Raw genomic sequence first — 14,339 nt, forward strand, 5'->3', positions numbered from 1 at the left:
AATAGAGCTTTCATTTGGTTGTATTTCATTGCTTCCGACATTTTTATTTTTTTTGTTATTCGAAATTTTTGCTAAAAATTGAAATTTTTCACTTTCAGTTGTAAAATTTTTCAAAAAAAATGACATCAATTTTTGAGAGCAAGAGAAAAAGTAGAAGGGCACACCACTTATTTGGTTCCACATGGATGATTAGTAGAACAATATTTATTAGTTGTGATATACAATAGTAAAGGTATTAAATGAACATGCTAATATTAAACCCTCTAAAATTAATTGATAAAATATTTAGATACAGTAGTAAATGAATTATATTCTCTGTATTTTAACCAGAGCTTTAGGGTCTTTTATATGGTACAATAATGTCTTTCCAAAGGTTAATTAATCCAATCGATATCCCAATAGATAACACTTCACTAGTGGACTTGATATTCAGATAGTCTTTTAAGTAGTCAATTGTATCTTTTGCGGCTTGGTCGTCACTTTACATATATTATCGCTACAATGTTACTGCCTGTTTGTAAGACTTAGGGCTCTTTCACATCTGCGTTCTTTTCTTCCGGCATAGAGTTCCGTCGTCGGGGCTCTATGCCGGAAGAATCCTGATCAGTTTTATCCTAATGCATTCTGAATGGAGTGAAATCCGTTCAGGATGCATCAGGATTTCTTCAGTTCCGGAACGTTTTTTTGGCCGGAGAAAATACTGCAGCATGCTGCGCTTTTTGCTCCGGCCAAAAATCCTGAAGACTTGCCGCAAGGCCGGATCCGAAATTAATTCCCATTGAAAGGCATTGATCCGGATCCGGCCTTAAGCTAAACGTCGTTTCGGTGCATTGCCGGATCCGACGTTTAGCTTTTTCTCAATGGTTACCATGGCTGCCGGGACGCTAAAGTCCTGGCAGCCATGGTAAAGTGGAGCGGGGAGCGGGGGAGCAGCATACTTACCATCTGTGCGGCTCCCGGGGCGCTCCAGAGTGACGTTAGGGCGCCCCAAGCGCATGGATCATATGATCGCATGGCACGCCATCCATGCGCATGGGGTGCTCTGACGTCACTCTGGAGCGCCCCGGGAGCTTTGCGGACTGTAAGTATACCGCACCCCCGCTCCCCGCTCCTACTATGGCAACCAGGACTTTAATAGCGTCCTGGGTGCCATAGTAACACTGAAAGCATTTTGAAGACTGATCCGTCTTCAAATGCTTTCAGTACACTTGCGTTTTTCCGGATCCGGCATGTAATTACGGCAAGTGGAGTACACGCCGGATCCGGACAACGCAAGTGTGAAAGAGGCCTAAGCCGGAGCTGTTTTACTCACTGTTTTGAATGGAGTAGTGCCGCTTTTTATTACATCACTGGTGGCGTCCCACGTGTGATGAAGTTCTTTACAGGATGCGATGCAATTTCCACAGGACTTGTAAGGATTTGGGATCCTCGGTGTTCGTATACAGCTGTGCTGTATTGCAGGTCAGCTGGTAGTATATTCCTTCTGCACCTTTAGTTAGTGTCTCGCAGGGTTAAAACTCACAAGGAAAGACTCTCCAGAAAAGCAGGTATCCGGCTTTTCTTTGCTTTTAAGGACGAAAAATTCACTGATCTCTCTCCTCTTTCTTTACTTTAAGCGCTTTTTAATCCTCTGGTTCTGTACTTTATCATGGGATTAATTACCATACGCGTTTCGGAGTGGGCTACGACTCCTTCTTCAGTGGCTGAATTTCCCCTGAAAATGACCAGTTTTTATACACCTGGAAGAGGTATATTGATGATGTCCTCTTCATATAGAAAAACGATCAGTAATCGCTGGACAAATTTTTGGAGGACATCAATAAAAACAATTATAACTTACGGTTTGCAGGAAAGACCAGCCAAATGATGGTAGAATTTTTAGATCTACAAATTAAAATAGAAGAGAAAAAATTAGTCTGTAATACGTTTCGGAAGCCAACCTCAAAGAATAGTTATATCCTGTATAATAGTTGTCATCTGCCGCAATGGCTCCTAAATATACCAACAGGACAGTTCAGGCGGATTAGGAGAAACTGCTCAAAGATAGAAGTTTTTGAGGAAGAGGCAGTAGTTATGAAAAATCAATTTTTGGAGTAACAATACCCTACAGAAATTTAGAGACGGCATTAGACACGGTTAGACAATTAGATCGGAGGTCTTCTTTTTTTTTTTTTTTTTTTAATATAAAAACTAAAAAGGAACAGAAAGACGACAACACAAGGATAATCTTGCCTTTTAACACTCAACACAAAAAAGTGAGATATATAATTAATAAGCACTGGCACTTTATAAATAAAGATAAAACAATAGGTCACCTAGTCCCACAATTTCCACAAGTCACTTTCACCAAAGCACCTAATTTAGCACTTATGGTGGCACCAACAATCCCAAAAACTAATAAAATAGAGTAGATTCATCCATACAAAAATGGCCGAATACCAGTTTTTTTCCGGTGCGGAAAATGTATGGGTTGTAAAAACACTATGTTTCCTAAAAAGACATCTATAGTAAAATCTACAACAAGTACTCACCAGCATACAATTAAAGACTTTCTTGCATATAATTCTAATAGTGCCATCTATATCATACAATGTCCCTGTAAGAGACAATATGTGGGGAGAACCAAAAGACAACTGAAGGTTCGTATAGCAGAACACATCTCTAACATAAGGAAGGGTTACGAAAAACATACCTTGTCAAATCATTACAAAACCACACATAATCAGAACCCAAAAGGACTTGTTTTTTCGGCTTTTGAAAAAGTAGAAATAGACTGGACGGGTGGAAATCACATCAAGAGAATGTCAAGGATTGAATCAAGACACATCTTTGACTTTAACACCCTGTTACCAGCAGGATTAAATGCCGAAATTGAAATATATGGGTTTTTATGATTTGTTACAATGGGGGAGGGGGCTCTTTACCGAGGAGGGACCCGTAAGTAGTTTGATCTCCGGGTCCCCTCTCCCTACCCTTCTCAAATATTGAAAAATGTAGAAAATTACTTTCTCTCGGAAAGGAATTTCTCTTCCCTTCAATTAAACAAATAGAACATCTGTTTTGAGTAGATTTTAAAATAATTTTTATAGAAAAATTGGTATGAAAATCCTTTAAAAAAAATTCAGTTTGATTGCTGAAAAAAAATTCTGTTTTATTGCATTTATCCTATTGGAAGAATATATACTATCTTTTAATAATATATATGACTAATTATTTTGATGTCATATATATATTATAGACAGAATTAGAAGGAATATACGATTGTACGACTTAAATATAAGTTAATATATACCCAATCGTAGAAAACTGAATTACAGTAAAAACGCAATGAAATCGCACTGTATAAAAATCGCTGAATTACCGCATAGCGGGCTGTGCGTTTTTCAGTTCTTTCTTGTCATATACAATTACCATATATAAATTACCATGAAATATGGGGATATAATACAATGGATTTTATCTATAATGTAGAAAAATGTGATCCTGTCCTTTTATGCATACGATCTTTTTTAATATAAGATCTTTTTATTTTAGTTTTTTAATATATACAATATTTTCATTTATCTTATTGATGTATTCTATTGTACGCTTTTAATACAAAGTGGTATATTTATTTGTATGTTGATTTAATCTCTTTTTAAACTGAGAAATAATGGGTTTGTAAGTGACATATATGCCTTTCCGATCATGAAAAGAAATCCACATCACTTCCTACACACAGCACAAGTTAATCAGTTTTTATACACCTGAACAGGTGTGGTCTAAATTGGTCATTTTCATGAGAAATTCAGCCACTGAAGGAGTCGTAGCCCACTCCGAAACGCGTATGGTAATTAATCCCATGATAAAGTACAGAACCGGAGGATTAAAAAGCGCTTAAAGAGGAGAGAGATCAGTGAATTTTTCGTCCTTAAAAGTAAAGAAAAGCCGGATACCTGCTTTTCTGGAGAGTCTTTCCTGGTGAGTTTTAACCCTGCGAGACACTAACTAAAAGTGCAGAAGGAATATACTACCAGCTGACCTCCAATACTGTGCTGTATTGGAGGTCAGCTGGTAGTATATTCCTTCTGTATACGAACACCGAGGATCCCAAATCCTTACAAGTCCTGTGGAAATTGCATCGCATCCTGTAAAGAACTTCATTACACGTGGGACGCCACCAGTGATGTAGTAAAAACTGTCACTACTCCATTCAAAACAGTGAGTAAAACAGCGGCTTATTCTTACAAACAGGCAGTAACATTGTAGCGATAATATATGTATAGTGACGACCAAGCCGCATAGATACAATTGACTACTTACCGCCTAACGCAGCTCTGCGCAGAGTGACGCATATACGCGTCATCTCGCGAGAGCCGCGATTTCCTGTGAACGCGCGCACACAGGATCGGAAGGTAAGCGACAGGATCTCCAGCCTGCCAGCGATGATCGTTCGCTGGCAGGCTGGAGATGCGATTATATTTTTTTTTTAACCCCTAACAGGTATATTAGACGCTGTTTTGATAACGGCGTCTAATATACCTGCTACCTGGTCCTCTGGTGGTCCCTTTTGCTTGGATCGACCACCAGAGGACACAGGCAGCTCTGTAAAGTACCACTATATAGACTCCCTGATCACCCCCCTGTCATTGATCACCCCCCCTGTAAGGCTCCATTCAGACGTCCGTATGATTTTTACGGATCCACGGATACATGGATCGGATCTGCAAAACACATACGGACGTCTGAATGGAGCCTTACAGGGGGGTGATCACCTCGTATACACTCCCTGATCACCTCCTGTCATTGATCACCCCCCTGTAAGGCTCCATTCAGACGTCCGTATGTGTTTTGCGGATCCGATCCATGTATCTGTGGATCTGTAAAAATCATACGGACGTCTGAATGGAGCCTTACAGGGGGGTGATCAATGACAGGGGGGTGATCAGGAAGTCTATATAGGAGATCACCCCCCTGTCATTGATCACCCCCCGTAAGGCTCCATTCAGACATTTTTTTGCCCAAGTTAGCGGGAATTTTTTTTTTCTTACAAATTATCATATTCCACTAACTTGTGTCAAAAAATAAAATCTCACCTGAACTCACCATACCCCTCACGGAATCCAAATGCGTAAAATTTTTTAGACATTTATATTCCAGACTTCTCACGCTTTAGGGCCCCTAAAATGCCAGGGCAGTATAAATACCCCACATGTGACTCCAACGTATTCCGTGAGGGGCATATTGAGTCCATGAAAGATTTAAATTTTTGTCCCAAGTTAGCGGAAAGGGAGACTTTGTGAGAAAATACAAAAAAAAAATTCTGCTAAAAATTTCCGCTAACTTGTGCCCAAAAAATTCTATGAACTCGCCATGCCCCTTATTGAATACCTTGGGGTGTCTTCTTTCCAAAATGGGGTCACATGTGGGGTATTTATACTGCCCTGGCATTTTAGGGGCCCGAAAGCATGAGAAGTCTGGGATCCAAATGTCTAAAAATGCCCTCCTAAAAGGAAATTGGGCCGCTTTGCGCATCTAGGCTGCAAAAAAGTGTCACACATGTGGTATCGCCGTACTCTGGAGAAGTTGGGGAATGTGTTTTGGGGTGTCATTTTACATATACCCATGCTGGGTGAGATAAATATCTTGGTCAAATGCCAACTTTGTATAAAAAAATGGGAAAAGTTGTCTTTTGCCAAGATATTTCTCTCGCCCAGCATGGGTATATGTAAAATGACACCCCAAAACACGGCTATACCAGATGTGACACTTTTTTGCAGCCTAGGTGGGCAAAGGGGAACACATTCCAAAGAGCACCTTTTGGATTTCACCGGTCATTTTTTACACATTTTGATTTCAAACTACTTGCCACACATTAGGGCCCCTAGAATGCCAGGGCAGTATAACTACCCCACAAGTGACCCCATTTTGGAAAGAAGACACCCCAAGATATTTTGTAATGGGCATAGTGAGTTCATGGAAGTTTTTATTTTTTTGTCACAAGTTAGTGGAATATGAGACTTTGTAAGAAAAAAAAAAAATCATCATTTTCCGCTAACTTGTGACAAAAAATAAAAAGTTCTATGAACTCACTATGCCCATCAGTGAATACCTTAGGGTGTCTACTTTCCGAAATGGGGTCATTTGTGGGGGTTTTCTACTGTCTGGGCATTGTAGAACCTCAGGAAACATGACAAGTGCTCAGAAAGTCCGAGCTGCTTCAAAAAGCGGAAATTCACATTTTTGTACCATAGTTTGTAAACGCTATAACTTTTACCCAAACCATTATTTTTTTACCCAAACATTTTTTTTTTTAACAGTGACATGTAGAACAATAAATTTAGCAAAAATTTATATATGGATGTAGGTTTTTTTTTTTTTTTTTTTTGCTAAATTTTACAACTGAAAGTGAAAAATTTCATTTTTTTGCAAAAAAAAAGTTACATTTCGATTAACAACAAATAAAGTAAAAATGTCAGCAGCAATGAAATACCACCAAATGAAAGCTCTATTGGTGAGAAGAAAAGGAGGTAAAATTCATTTGGGTGGTAAAGTTGCATGACCGAGCCATAAACGGTGAAAGTAGTGTAGTGCAGAAGTGTAAAAAGTGGCCTGGTCATTAAGGGTGTTTCAGCTAGGGGGGTTGAAGTGGTTAAAAGACTGTATCTGAATATCAAGTCCACTATTGAAGTGTTATCTATTGGGATATCGATTGTGTTAATTAACCCTTTGGAAAGACATTATTGTACCATATAAAAGACCCTGAAGCTCTGGTTAAAATACAGAGAACTAATATAATTCATTTACTACTGTATCTAAATATTTTATCAATTAATTTTAGTGTTTAATTTTAGCATGTTCATTTAATACCTTTACTATTGTATATCATGACTAATAAATATGGTTATACTAATCATCCGTGTGGAACCAAATAAGTGGTGTGCCCTACTACTTTTTCTCTTGCTCTCAATAATCTTTAGAGGATTGGGTGAATCCTCTCTGTAGGAGCACCCATACCATTCTTGATTAGTAGGTGAGCCCTCTCTGATATTTACTTTTGACTATATATACATTTTTCTCAAAATTTATTGTTCTACGTGTCTTTGATTAAAAAAAAAAAAAAATGTTTGGGTAAAAAAAGAAAATGGTTTGGGTAAAAGTTATAGCGTTTACAAACTATGGTACAAAAACTTGAATTTCCACTTTTTGAAGCAGCTCTGACTTTCTGAGCACCTGTCATGTTTCCTGAGGTTCTACTATTCCCAGACTGTAGAAAAACCCCACAAATAACCCCATTTCGGAAAGTAGACACCCTAAGGTATTCACTGATGGGCATAGTGAGTTCATAGAACTTTTTATTTTTTCTCACAAGTTAGCGGAAAATGATAAAAAAAAAAAAAAATTCCGTACGCCTCCCACAACGGCACTTCAGCAGGAGGGTACCCCGCCCCCAGGGACAGGAAACGCCGTAGAAAGCAGAAGTTTAAATGCCTCCTCCCCATTACCTTCTCCAGTCGTTTCCTGTCCCTTGGGATGAGTGGAAAGCGGGCAGGCTCCCTCCTGTCGAAGTTCCATGCGCCCAGCCTGCGGTGAGTATTCCCTGCTTTGCAGGAGGACTGTGGCAGAGCGGCGGACGCTGGGGGAGAGATACGGCTCCCACCGCTTGCTTCCGGCATAAGTCCTCACTTTAGGCAGCCCTGGACGGTGCACCGGCTCAGGAAGAAGCCGTTTGCAGGGCCAGAAGGCACGCGAGATCTCTGGGCCGAGATCTTGCGAGATCCGGTCACGTGACCCCGGCTGAGCCATGTGACGCGCTGGCAGGTCAGGTGACCAGGAAATGATTCAAATTGGCGGCGGGAAGCTGGAAAACGCCGCTCAGTGTCTCCAGCAGAGCAGCAGTGGATCCCTCAGCATGTCTCTGCAGCAGGAGAAGCCTTCTGATGCCCCTAAGGCCCCCAGTCCGGTAAGCCTCCTCCTCCGGAGTGATTTTATTTTTTACACTATCACCTGTGGGTTATTCCTGGTGATGGTTGCCCCACTCCTTCCCCTATAATAAAGAAGCGCCTGCTCTTTTCTTTGCTCTTTCAGAATAGAGAATCCAGAAGGAGTGGGGAATCTGCACAGAAAAGAAAATGTGCTATTTGCAAAAAGCATCTGGCAGTACATACTAAAAAACCAAAGATGTACAGACAAAATAATGGTTGAAGATTCCCCTTCTCTTGTGGAGAATTTAGGTTCCATTATAAGAGAAGAAGTGAGCCCAGCAGTGGAAGCAAAAATGGTGTTCCTTTCCCAAAAACCTTCCACTTCTAAAATGGTCACGGAGCCCCAGATAGAATGGGATATGGAGGACGACGATGATAATGATTCGTCTGACTCAAGATCCTCCTCTGATGAAGAGGTCAGTGGGCCGTTATGCTCAGTAGAGGACACTGACGCCCTCTTGAAAGCAATAAGATTAAGGCCTCATGCACACGACAGTTTATTTTCACGGTCCGCAAAAAACGGGGTCCGTAGGTCCGTGGGTCTTCCTTGATTTTTGGAGGATCCACGGACATGAAAAAAAAAGTTTTGGTGTCCGCCAGGCCATACGGAGCCAAACGGATCCGTCCTGAATTACAATGCAAGTCAATGGGGACGGATCCGTTTTACGTTGACACAATATGGTGCCATTTCAAACGGATCCGTCCCCATTGACTTTCAATGTAAAGTCTGGAGTTCTTTTATACCATTGGATTGGAGTTTTCTCCAATCCGATGGTATATTTTAACTTGAAGTGTCCCCATCACCATGGGAACGCCTCTATGTTAGAATATACTGTCGGATATGAGCTACATCGTGAAACTCAGATCCGACAGTATATTCTAACACAGAGGCGTTCCCATGGTGATGGGGACGCTTCTAGTTAGAATACACTACAAACTTTGTACAAGACTGCCCCCTGCTGCCTGGCAGCACCCGATCTCTTACAAGGGGATACAATAGCACAATTAACCCCTTCAGGTGCGGCACCTGAAGGGGTTAATTGTACTATCATATCCCCCTGTAAGAGATCAGGGTTGCCAGGCAGCAGGGGGCAGACCCCCCCCCCCCCTCCCCAGTTTGAATATCGTTGGTAGCACAGTGTACGCCCCCCATCGGGCCCCCCCCGTCCTCCCTCTAGTGTAATAAATCGTTGGTGGCACAGTGTGCGCCCCCCTTCCTCCCTCTAGTGTAATAAATCGTGGTGGCACAGTGTGCGCCCCCCATCGGCCCCCCTCCCTCTATAGCAGTAACAACAGCTGGGGCTCCGATCGGTAACCATGGCAACCAGGACGCTACTGCAGTCCTGGTTGCCATGGTTACTTAGCAATAGTACAATAGTAGAAGATTCATAGTTACCTGCTTGCTGCTGCGATGTCTGTGTTCGGCCGGGAGCTCCACCTACTGGTAAGTGACAGGTCTGTGCGGCGCATTGCTAAAGAACTGTCACTTACCAGTTCTTCATCAGAGGAGGATGGGAGGCGGCACACTGCCACCAATGTTGTTACTGCTATAGAGGGAGGGGGGCCGATGGGGGGCGCACACTGTGCCACCAACGATTTATTACACTAGAGGGAGGAAGGGGGGGCCCGAGGGGGGGCGCACACTGTGCCACCAACGATTTATAACAATAGAGGGAGGAAGGGGGGGCCCGATGGGGGGCGCACACTGTGCCACCAACGATTTATTACACTAGAGGGAGGAAGGGGGGCCCGATGGGTGGCGCACACTGTGCCACCAATGATATTAAAACTGGGGAGGGGGGGGGTCTGCCCCTGCTGCCTGGCAGCCCTGATCTCTTACAGGGGGATATGATAGTACAATTAACCCCTTCAGGTGCTGCACCTGAAGGGGTTAATTGTGCTATCATATCCCCCTGTAAGAGATCGGGTGCTGCCAGGCAGCAGGGGGCAGTCTTGTACAAAGTTTGTAGTGTATTCTAACTAGAAGTGTCCCCATCACCTCCTGTTAGAATATACTGTTGGATATGAGTTTTCACGAAGTGAAAACTTAGATCTGAAAAAGCTTTTATGCAGACGGATCTTCGGATCTGTCTGTATGAAAGCAACCTACGGCCACGGATCACGGACACTGATGCCAATCTTGTGTGCATCCGTGTTCTTTCACGGACCCATTGACTTGAATGGTCATATTTTTTTGACGGACAGGTCATATTTTTTTGACGGACAGGATACACGGATCACGGCCTCGGCTGCAAAACGGTGCATTTTCCGATTTTTTTTTTTTTTTTTTTTTTTTTATTTATTTTTATTTTTCACGGACCCATTGAAAGTCAATGGGTCCCCGAAAAAAAAAAAAAAACACGGAAAACGGCACAACGGCCACGGATGCACACAACGGTCGTGTATATGAGGCCTAACTCTAAATATTGAAGAATCTAGACAGTCACAGTCGGTCCAGGATCAGATCTTCAAAGAGCTGGGTGATAGGAAGAGGAGAGTGTTCCCGATCCATGACAGGATCCGAAAGCTTATGAGGGATGAATGGTTGGTACTTCAAAAGAAAATATCCCTTTAGCGAGGAAGATTCGGCTCTTTGGGATAAAACACCAAAGGTTGACGCCCCTGTTGCACGTATTTCTAAAAAGGCAGCCTTACCTTTTGAAGACGTCGGCTTATTAAAGGATGCTATGGATAAGAAATGTGAATCCGTGCTTAACCACTTCAGCCCCGCTAGGTGAAACCCCCTTCATGACCAGGCCACTTTTTACACTTCGGCACTACACTACTTTCACCGTTTATCGCTCGGTCATGCAACTTACCACCCAAATGAATTTTACCTCCTTTTCTTCTCACTAATGGAGCTTTCATTTGGTGGTATTTTATTGCTGCTGACATTTTTACTTTTTTTGTTATTAATCAAAATGTAACGATTTTTTTGCAAAAAAATGACATTTTTCACTTTCAGCTGTGAAATTTTGCAAAAAAAACGACATCCATATATAAATTTTTCGCTAAATTTATAGTTCTACATGTCTTTGATAAAAAAAAATGTTTGGGCAAAAAAAAAAAAAATGGTTTGGGTAAAAGTTATAGCATTTACAAACTATGGTACAAAAATGTGAATTTCCGCTTTTTGAAACGGCTCTGATTTTCTGAGCACCTGTCATGTTTCCTGAGGTTCTACAATGCCCAAACAGTATAACTACCCCACAAATGACCCCATTTCGGAAAGTAGACACCCTAAGGTATTCGCTGATGGGCATAGTGAGTTCATAGAACTTTTTATTTTTTGTCACAAGTTAGCGGAAAATGATGATGATTTTATTTTATTTTTTTCTTACAAAGTCTCATATTCCACTAACTTGCGACAAAAAATAAAAAATTCTAGGAACTCACCATGCCCCTCACAGAACACCTTGGGGTGTCTTCTTTCCAAAATGGGGTCACTTGTGGGGTAGTTATACTGCCCTGGCAATTTAGGGGCCCATATGTGTGAGAAGTACTTTGCAATCAAAATGTGTAAAAAAATGGCCTGCAAAATCCGAAAGGTGCACTTTGGAATATGTGCCCCTTTGCCCACCTTGGCATCAAAAAAGTGTCACACATCTGGTATCGCCGTACTCAGGAGAAGTTGGGGAATGTGTTTTGGGGTGCCATTTTACATATACCCATGCTGGGTGAGAGAAATATGTTGGCAAAAGACAACTTTTTCCCATTTTTTTTATACAAAGTTGGCATTTGACCAAGATATTTATCTCACCCAGCATGGGTATATGTAAAATGACACCCCAAAACACATTCCCCAACTTCTTCTGAGTACGGCGATACCAGATGTGTCACACTTTTTTGCAGCCTAGATGCGCAAAGGGGCCCAAATTCCTTTTAGGAGGGCATTTTTAGACATTTGGATCCCAGACTTCTTCTCACGCTTTAGGGCCCCTAAAAAGCCAGGGCAGTATAAATACCCCACATGTGACCCCACTTTGGAAAGAAGACACCCCAAGGTATCCAATGAGGGGCCTGGCAAGTTCATAGAAATTTTTTTTTTTCGCATAAGTTAGCGGAAATTGATTTTTTTTTTTTGTTTTTTTCTCACAAAGTCTCACTTTCCGCTAACTTAGGACAAAAATTTCAATCTTTCATGGACTCAATATGCCCCTCAGCAAATACCTTGGGGTGTCTTCTTTCCAAAATGGGGTCAGTTGTGGGGTGTTTGTACTGCCCTGGCATTTGAGGGTCTCCGCAATCATTACATGTATGGCCAGCATTAGGAGTTTCTGCTATTCTCCTTATATTGAGCATACAGGTAATGAGATTTTTTTTTCCGTTCAGCCTCTGGGCTGAAAGAAAAAAATGAACGGCACAGATTTCTTCATTCGCATCGATCAATGTGGATGAAAAAATCTCTGCCAAAAAAAAAAAATGGAGGGGAAAGGCGTCTGCCAGGACATAGGAGCTCCGCCCTACATCCATACCCACTTAGCTCGTATGCCCTGGCAAACCAGATTTCTCCATTAACATCAATCGATGTGGATGAATAAATCATTACCGGGAATTATTTTTTATATATATATATATATATATATATATATATATATATATATATATATATATATATATATATATATAATATATATATATATTACAAAGTGTTTGCCAAAGCATAGGAACGCCGCCTCCTCCTCAGCTCGTATGCCTCGGCAAAGAAAAAACCAGACCACAACGCAATAATTTTATTAACTTTGGAACAGAACATGTAACTTTAACTTTTGGAACTAAACATTAACCTGTTTGCTTACCTGTTTTTTTTTTTGTTTTGTTTTTTTACCTTTATAGAACAAACCTCTCCTTCCCCATGGGTCAATGTGCAAAGCGCAAATCGCCCAAAGATGTGGCGAAGTGCGTTATGCACTTTGTCCCATGTGAAAGGAGACGTTTGCAGCAGCTGTGAGTGAATGGGCCCTAATAGCCCTGTGTGCCTATCCTGGTGAGATGTGATCCCTATGCTAGGTGTACCTGTGTGTGGTACTTTCGGAAACATTCCCCTAAGCATAGGGCAGGGTAGTCGGGACAGTCAGGACAGAAATAGCGGGTGTCACGCCTTATTCCACTCCTGCTACAGACACGACATTTTTTTTCGGGGTGGCGGTCGGTTTGAGGTACCAGCAACGACACTGGGGAAGTGTCGCTCGTGTAGACGGCTAACTACACTGGTGGATGGGGCCACGGAACCTCCTGGATACAGGAGGTTCGCGATGATCTCTTCCTGAAATTTGAGGAAGGATCCAGTTCTCCCAGCCTTACTGTAGAGAACAAAACTATTGTACAGAGCCAATTGAATTAAATATACAGACACCTTCTTATACCAGCGTCTGGTGCGTCGGGAAACTAAATACGGAGCCAACATCTGGTCATTGAAGTCGACCCCTCCCATGTGGAGGTTATAGTCGTGGACTGAGAGGGGCTTTTCAATGACACGGGTTGCTCGCTCAATTTGTATTGTCGTGTCTGCGTGAATGGAGGAGAGCATGTAAACGTCACGCTTGTCTCTCCATTTCACCGCGAGCAGTTCTTCGTTACACAGTGCGGCCCTCTGCCCCCTTGCAAGACGGGTGCTAACGAGCCGTTGGGGGAAGCCCGCGCGACTAGTTCGCGCGGTACCACAGGCGCCAATCCGTTCTAGAAACAAATGCCTAAAGAGGGCCACACTTGTGTAGAAATTGTCCACATAAAGATGGTACCCCTTGCCGAATAAGGGTGACACCAAGTCCCAAACTGTCTTCCCACTGCTCCCCAGGTAGTCAGGGCAACCGACCGGCTCCAGGGTCTGATCTTTTCCCTCATAGACCCGAAATTTGTGGGTATAGCCTGTGGCCCTTTCACAGAGCTTATACAATTTGACCCCATACCGGGCGCGCTTGCTTGGGATGTATTGTTTGAAGCCAAGGCGCCCGGTTAAATGTATCAGGGACTCGTCTATGCAGATGTTTTGCTCAGGGGTATACAAATCTGCAAATTTCTGGTTGAAATGGTCTATGAGGGGCCGAATTTTGTGGAGCCGGTCAAAAGCAGGGTGGCCCCTGGGACGGGAGGCGGTGTTGTCGCTAAAGTGCAGGAATCGCAGGATGACCTCAAATCGTGTCCTGGACATAGCAGCAGAGAACATGGGCATGTGATGAATCGGGTTCGTGGACCAATATGACCGCAATTCATGCTTTTTTGTCAGGCCCATGTTGAGGAGGAGGCCCAGAAAAGTTTTAAATTCGGAAACTTGGACTGGTTTCCACCGGAAAGGCTGGGCATAAAAGCTTTCCGGGTTAGCGGTGATAAATTGTGTGGCATACCTGTTTGTCTCTGCCACGACTAAGTCTAAAA

At 42.4% G+C, this 14,339-nt stretch overlaps 1 protein-coding gene across 1 annotated transcript in view; it reads left to right on the forward strand.

Annotated features, from left to right (window-relative positions):
• Positions 1-14,339, forward strand: part of C4H1orf131 (chromosome 4 C1orf131 homolog) — a 90,969-nt gene that overhangs the window by 399 nt on the left and 76,231 nt on the right. The gene's annotated exons all lie outside the window — the stretch shown is intronic.

Source organism: Bufo gargarizans, chromosome 4, assembly GCF_014858855.1.
Source record: "Bufo gargarizans isolate SCDJY-AF-19 chromosome 4, ASM1485885v1, whole genome shotgun sequence".
Taxonomy (NCBI): domain Eukaryota; kingdom Metazoa; phylum Chordata; class Amphibia; order Anura; family Bufonidae; genus Bufo; species Bufo gargarizans.